The 7,331-nt window shown below is 54.1% G+C and overlaps 1 long non-coding RNA gene across 1 annotated transcript; it reads right to left on the bottom strand.

Moving 5' to 3' along the window:
* Positions 1 to 351: 351 nt before the first annotated feature.
* On the bottom strand, positions 352 to 5,672 carry LOC130543762 (uncharacterized). The gene is made up of 4 exons (XR_008959341.1): positions 5,517 to 5,672; positions 3,677 to 3,828; positions 1,741 to 1,898; positions 352 to 567 (listed from the first exon to the last, which is right to left on the bottom strand). It is a non-coding gene; the product is annotated as an uncharacterized LOC130543762 (long non-coding RNA).
* Positions 5,673 to 7,331: the final 1,659 nt, after the last annotated feature.

Below are 7,331 nucleotides of genomic sequence, written 5' to 3'. Positions count from 1 at the left end.
GTTGTGCAAGGAGCAGGGCAGGGGCTGGGGAGCTGGACCCCTCTGAGCTGGCATAGACTGAGAGAGGATTCAGGCCTCCTGAAGAAGGGGAACTCTCAGTCCTTTGGACACCTGGAGTCAAGTCCCACCTGGACTAGTTGTCCTGCGGGGCAGGTGTCAGAACTTGTCTGAGTCTTGGTTTACTCAGCGGAGAAGAGATTGAAAAGAAGAGCCCTCAGTGGGTGTTGAGCTGTTAGTGTACCAGGCTCTGTGCTGGGCACTGGACGTGGAGAAATGTGTTAAATCCTCAGCTGCTATTACTTTTTCAGAAAATAAAACGGGCTCAGAGGGGTCAAGTTACTTGTCCCAGGTCACACAACTGGTAGGTGGCAGAGCTGGGACTTAAACCCAGGCCTCCGGCCTTCACCAGCACTGAGTAGAGGTTTTGCTTTATTTTCTTCACTGTCGTGTCCCTGGAGCCCGGTATATGCCTCTGGTGCATATCTGTCCTTGCTCCTTCTCCCTGGATGTGGGCGATACGAAAGCCGGGGTGATCCTCGTGGCAGAGCCTCGGTCCTCTCTTCCCATCTGGTGTGACAGAGATCGGCACAGCCGTGCCATTTAGGGTTGTTATGAACATTACATGAGAGAATTCTAGCACCATAGCACATGCCCCATGGTTGTTAGCCAGTTTGATTGACTGCCTGTCTCTTCGTTCTGGTTTCCTGGGTGATCCTGTCTCCCCCATCGGACAAAAAGGGCTCTGCCTGGGGCTGAGCGCACAGTAGGTGCTCAGAGGAGGACAGATGTGTGAGTGCCTAGCTGTGGGTTGAGCTTTTGAAATACTTCTCATCCGACCCACTTTTCTGTGCAATCCGCACGAGCGAGGGGCCCAGCCGCCTGGGCCGGAATAGACCTCCGTAGATGTTTGTTGAATGACAGAACGAAATGCAGAGCTGGCCGCCTCGGCTGCGCGTCTGGCACAGCCCCGCCCACCACCCACTGTCTGCCAGCTCAGAGCCCAGCCTGAGTTTCCACATCTCCTGGCGCTGCCAGGAGGTGAGCAGGCCTTGGGGGAGGCAGTTCCCAGCCATGGGGCCGGGGATCGTGGGAAGGCTGCCAGGAGGAGGAATTTCCTTCATGAAGTTAAGCTGGGGCTGAGTAACTCCTCGTTGGGTCCTTGTCCAGCGGTGGCTGGGAGGGCAGGCCTGGGGCCGTGGGACTCACCAGCAAGAGCCGAGCCTGGAGCTCGGCCAGCCGCAGCCCTCGGGCCTCAGACTCTGCCCCAGGACGAGAAGCAGCGTCCAGGAAGTGCCCCTGTCAGCTCGAATTAGCCGCATCACCTTTCTGAGCCTGTTTCCCCATCGGCATCATGGAAGGGCAGCTGTCCTAGCGCGGCGGGGCTGTTCTGAGATCCCGAGGGTCCCGCGTGTCAAGCTGGGGTGCGGTTTATTGTATGGAGTACAGGGGCTTCTTGGGAGTGAGGACGGGCCTGGCCTCAGAGGCCACAGGCCCAGAGGGCCTTGGGTGAGTCACTTCCCTCTGCAAGCCTCGGCTTCCCCCAACGGCCTGAGTCTGAGACAGCAGCAAGAATGTTCTCAGAGGCAGGAACTTTTGAACCGTGAGCGCAACCATAACGAACAGATTGAGCAAACACAAAAGCAAGAGCGACAACAATGAAAGACCGAGGGTGCCCACTTAAATTTGAATTTGAGATAAGCAACAAATAACTTTTTAATACAAGGATATCCTATGTGATACCTGTAGTGGGGCGCCTGGGGGGCTCAGTCGGTGAAGCGTCTGCCTTCGGCTCAGGTCATGATCCCAGGGTCCTGGGATGGAGCCCCGCGTCGGGCTCCCTGCTCAGCGGGGAGCTGGCTTCTCCCTCTCCCTGCCACTCCCCGGTTCATGCTCTCAATCTGTCAAATAAATAAATAAATCTTAAAAAAAAATACACTTGTTAGTGTAAGCGCACCCTATGGCGGGCCCCGTGGGAGGCATCCCGTTCACACTGCCCCATTTCTTTCTCGCACAGTCCTGTGAAGTGAGAGTGATCGCCCATGTTTACCCACAGGGAAATGGGGGCTCAGACAAGCGTGTCCACCTGCCCAGGATCACTTGCGCTGGGCGTCCTGACGGAGGGCCGGGGCCTCACGTGCTAGGTGAGAGCTGACGTGGGCACGCTCACCCTCCACTCAATTCCCACATGGCAGTTTCGGGAATACCGGGCCAGCCTGGCAGCTGTCTCGCACTTTCCCCCTGCCCTAGCCGTCCCCTGTTGGTGAAGTCCCTGTGGGTCCCCCAGTGCCGGAGGCTGTCACAATCAAGATGTGGGCCACGGAGCTGAGGGGACGGGACCCCCAAGATGTGTGAGCAGAGGGGACATCCAAGGGAGGGAAACAGATGGGCCTGGGGTCACCAGGACTAGGTTGGCCACAGCGCCTCATCGACAAGCCCCTCACAGATACCCTGGAGTCAGCCCTCTTCCCTTCTGTATGCCCTTGGGGAATTCTTGGCTGAGGCCCGTCCCCTCTACAAAGAGGCATTCATTCATTCATTCACTCACACGTTCATTCGTTCATTTATTTGTGCTTTACTCCCACAGATATTTCTGGAACACCTGCTAGTTGCCAGGTACGGGGCACCGGGGGAATACACCAGAAAACAAGGCAGACAAAAAGCCTTGCTCTCGCAGAGCTGATGATTTCGCAGGGAAGACAGAAAATAGACACATAAAGAGGATAATTTCAAGTGGGAAAAGTACTAAGATGGAAATAAAGCCGGAGGTGGTGATGAGCGTGACTTCAGGGGCCCCGTCGGACAGGGCAGTCCAGGAAGGCCTCCCTGACGAGGTGACGAGTGAGAAGTCAGCAGAGAAGCAGCTCGTCTGGGGCAGATACAGGGAAAGGGTTCCAGGTAAAGTGGTGGGCAATTACAAAGGCCCTGGGGACAAAGCAAGCTGGACAATGAGAGAAGGCGTTGCTGGAATTCAGTGAACCAGGGAGAGCCTGGTGGGGCCGAGGGCGCTGGGTATGAAGCATGCAGTGTTGTGTAGGCAACAGCTGGAGATCCCCTCGGTCCCGTGAGTCACCTCCTCCAGGGAGGCTTCCCTGACGACCCTGGCTAAATCGCCCCTTTTCATTCTTCCTAACACTCATTGCTATGCAGCACCACAGTCTCCGTGTATTGGGCGTATGGGGTGTATTGTCTTTCCCCATAATTACAATGTCAGCTGGGCAGAGGGACCCAGAGTCACCTATTGGCTGCCACGTGGCACAGGAAATGTGGCCACAGGGACCAAAGCATGGGTGCTGTTGACGGATAGCCGGGAAAATAGGTCCTGTGTTTTGTGGATTGTGGTTTTGACTCGATTTCGGTCTCACACGCCAACTCTGGAACCCAAGCCCTGAGTCCAACGAGATTCTCCTGAAATAATGTTAATAATCGTGGCTGACTTTCATTGGATACTTGCTGTCCGCCAGGGACTGTGCTAAGCACTTTTTTAAATTATGGTAAAATACACAGAAAATGGGCCGTTTTGAAGTGTGCAATTCAGTGGCATTCAGTACACTCACAGTGTTGTGCAACCACGACTATCCAGTTCCAGAACATTTCCATCACTCCGAAAGGAAGCTCTGTACCCATTAAACAGTCACTCCCCACTCCCCCCTCCCTGCAGCCTCTGGAAACCACTAACCTACTTTCCGTCTCTATGGATTTGTCTCCCTGGGTATTTCACATTCACGGAATCACGCAGCGTGTGGCTTTCTGAGTCTGGCTTCTTTCACAAGCTCGTCCACGTTGCAACATGTATCAGAGCTCCGTTCCTTTTTATTGCCGAATAATAGCCTATTGTATGGATATACCGCATTTTTTATCCATTCATCAGCTGATCACATTTGTTTCCACTCTGTGTCTACTGTGAATGGTGCTACTATGAACGACTCTGTACAAGTTTCTCTGAACATCAGTTTTCAGTTCGTTTGGGTCTATACCTAGGAGTGGAATTGCTGGGTCACGTGGTCATTCTGTGTTTAATTTACTGAGGAAGTGCCAGCTAAGCACGTTTTCATGTGTCCGCGACCTTGATGAATTCTCACCATCAGCTCATGAAGGAGGCTCTGCATTGCCCCCATTCTGCAGCTGAGGAAACTGAGGCTCAGAAAGTGGAATTCATGAACCAAGGTCACCCTGGTGAGAAGTCATGAAGTTGGGTTACCTTGGATTTTTACAAGGTAAAAGCCAGCATTTCTCTGTCAGACTCGTCTGGGTGTCAGTCCTGCTGGCTCTTTCCTGCCTGTGTGACTTCAGGCAAGCTGGTTCGCCCCTCCAGCCTCTGTCTCCCCCTTAAGTGGGGCTCAGAAGAGAAACTCCCTCAAATGGTGGCTGTAAGGATGAAACGAGAAATCAGCCTCTGCTGTTATCATTGTGTTTTTTCTGACTCAAGCGGGAGGGTGTTTTCCAGCCGTGAGATCTCATGCTCTTGGTTTAGGTGGGGCTGGGGGGACAGCAGGAAGTCAGGGGCTCCTAGAATCTCCTCTCCAGGCGGGCTTGGGGGGCTGGCAGAGGTGGGCAGCCCAGGCTGGAAGTGGCATCCACCTCAAAGTCGCATGTCCACAATGACACTGGATGTTTCAGATGGGAAAACAGTGCCTAGCTTCCCAGAAATGCTAGGGATGCCACCTCATCAGAAGGGAAAGTAGCCTGGGTCCATTAATTTCCCCAAACCACACTGCATTTTAGGCCAGAAAGAATAATAACTATGGCTTGTTAAGTGGACGCCAGAGAATAAAAATCTAACTTGGACATGTAACTCCAGTGGGAGGGACGGGGTGATGGAGGAGTTTCACAGATGAGCTTTCAGTGTGGGTACAGGGTGGGGCGCCCAAGCCGCTTTGCTCCACTCGGCACAGACTCAGGCTTGCAAACGTGGGGAACCATGGGAACATTTGCCGAGCGCTTGCTGTGTGCCCTGGTTCATTCAAGATGCAAAACAACACTGGAAGGTATTATGAACCCCACTCTACAGATGGAGAAACTGAGGCCCAGGGAGGTGAAGACACTTGCCCAGGATTGAACAGCTAAGAAGCAGCTGAGCTGGGGTTTGAACCCAGACAGTCAGGATCCAGTTGGAGCTCGTACTCTGAGCCCCCATGAGCCTTTCTCAGAGAAGGCCAGGAAAATGTTGTTTCATGCTCTGCAAAATTAAGTGACCTTGTCTGGCTGGGGTCACCGCCTGATGGGCAGGAGGTTGCTGATGGAGGAAATGGGGAGGGGGTAAAAGCACCCCAGGAAGTGCCCTGTGTCCCATTTGCTGGGTGTTTTCCTTCCTGGACTCTTGGTCAAGTTGTTTCTTGGTGAGTGCGTGTGGGTTGGGGGATTAGTGAGAGAAGGGAGAGCCCGGCTCTGAAGTTGGGGGACGTTGGGATCCGAGGCCAGGTCAGCAGCCCCGCCGGGAGGTGCCTGGGGAAGCGTGTGGTCTGTCTCTGCTGGTGAAGCCTTGGCTCCACCCACCCTCCCAGCAGCCTTGGACTTACCAAGCGGACACTGCCATGGCTGGCACCATATCCCCATGGCGCCAGGTCTGCTGTGTGACCTGTCAAGTGTAACAGCTTCTCTGGGCCTCAGTTTCCTCCCCTGAAAAGTGGGGATAATCACCACACACAGTCCACAGGATCGCATGGTCCGGGCGGCTGCCCTTATTCCCGCTACCGCGGCCAATCAGAATCCACGTGGAGTGTCGGCCCTGCCCAGGGGAGGACACCCTTGGCCTGAGCCCAGTTGAACGTCAGGTGGGAGGGTTCTCAGTGTCAGCCAAGCCTGGCTCCTGCCCGGCCACCCGCCCAGACGCCTGCCTGCCCGGATGTGGAGGGAGGCAAGGGGGAGGGAAGGGGGAGGGAGGCCCCTTGTCTTCCAGACTCCTGAGTCACAGTTTCCCGTTCTGCCAGCAGCACCAGGCGGGAAAGGGGGGAGGTGGGTGGAGGAAGGGGGGGGAGTGGGGGGAGAGCTAAGATCCCAGTTGTGGCCGTTGTTGGGTGGGACAGACAGAAAACCATCAGGCAGGAACAAGTCAGATACTAAAGGGATCTTGGGGTGTCAGAATGGGCTCCTTATACCTTCTGGGTTACAGGTAGCAACATCAACCCCCAAACTTGTCTGATGGCCCTCCGCCCCCAGAATACACACATACTACACTCAGCTTCATGATCCTCTCTCTGTTTCTTGAGTTTGTTGATTAGTTTCCAGCCTCAGGGCCTTTGCACTTGCCATCTCTTCGACCTTGAACATGAACACTTGGAGGGATTGGCACTTTTTCAACCTCAGGCTTCAACTTAAACGTCACCTCCCCAGAGAGACTTTCCCTGAACATATGTGCTTTAAAATGTGCTCTTCCTACTTCCCTTTCCCAAGTTCTCCAGCTCAACCATTCAATCATTTATCTGCCCAATATATTGAGCACCTGCTGTGGGCCAGACCTTGCTCTGGGCACATGGAATAAAAGAGTGAGCCGAGCAGACAATCTCTCTGCCCTCGTGGGGCTGTCACTGTACCAAGGGAGATAAACAAGCACCAATGAATATGTCATACCATGTGTGGTGGTAAAGGTTGAGAGGGAAGACTCAAGCACAGCTGGGGGGTGCCAGAATGCCAGAGAGACTGGTCTTCATGCTGGGCGAGGGTTGAAGGAAGATGTCTCTCAGGAAGTGATGCCAAGCAAAGATTCGAAGGCAGTAAGGAGGGGCCATGTGAATATCTGGGAGAAGAGTTTCAGGCCAAGGGAACAGCAAGTGCAAAGGTCCTGAGGCAGGAATACAGTTGGCATAATCAAGGAACAGCAAAGAAACCATTGTGGCTGGAGCAGAGTAGATGAGGTAGGATAAGGTCATGGAGGGAATGGGGTAGGCAAATCGAGCAGACCACAGTGAGGATTTGGCTTTTGTTCTGAGAGGAGGAAGCCCCTGGGGAGGGTCCTGAGCAGAGGGACAACCGAGGTATTGAGACATGGTCAGATTCTAGATAAATTTAGGGGGAGAACTGCCCTACCTCAGTGATGGATTGCGGTGAAGTCTAGGGAGAGAGAGGTGCCAAGATAATGCTCCGATTGGAGTCAGGACCTCCCAACCCTCCAGGCAGACAGGAAGGAGCCCCCTACCCTGACAGGAGGCTCAATATTTGGGCCAGGACACGCACCCCCGCCAGGTGAATGAAGGCTTTCAAGGTCAAATTTGAATCTGTGTCAGGTAGGGAACAGCTTCTCACTAGTTAGGCTTTCCCATGGAGGGCTTCTGGGTGGGGGGGTACCCCAAGTCTTTTCTTCTCTTTCATAACCAGCAGGCTAGCCAGGGTCTTGG

The sequence above is a fragment of the Ursus arctos genome, unplaced genomic scaffold, assembly GCF_023065955.2.
Source record: "Ursus arctos isolate Adak ecotype North America unplaced genomic scaffold, UrsArc2.0 scaffold_16, whole genome shotgun sequence".
NCBI classification, from domain to species: domain Eukaryota; kingdom Metazoa; phylum Chordata; class Mammalia; order Carnivora; family Ursidae; genus Ursus; species Ursus arctos.
The sequence above is the reverse complement of the archived record's forward strand: the minus strand, read 5'-3'. Positions and strand labels throughout refer to the sequence as shown.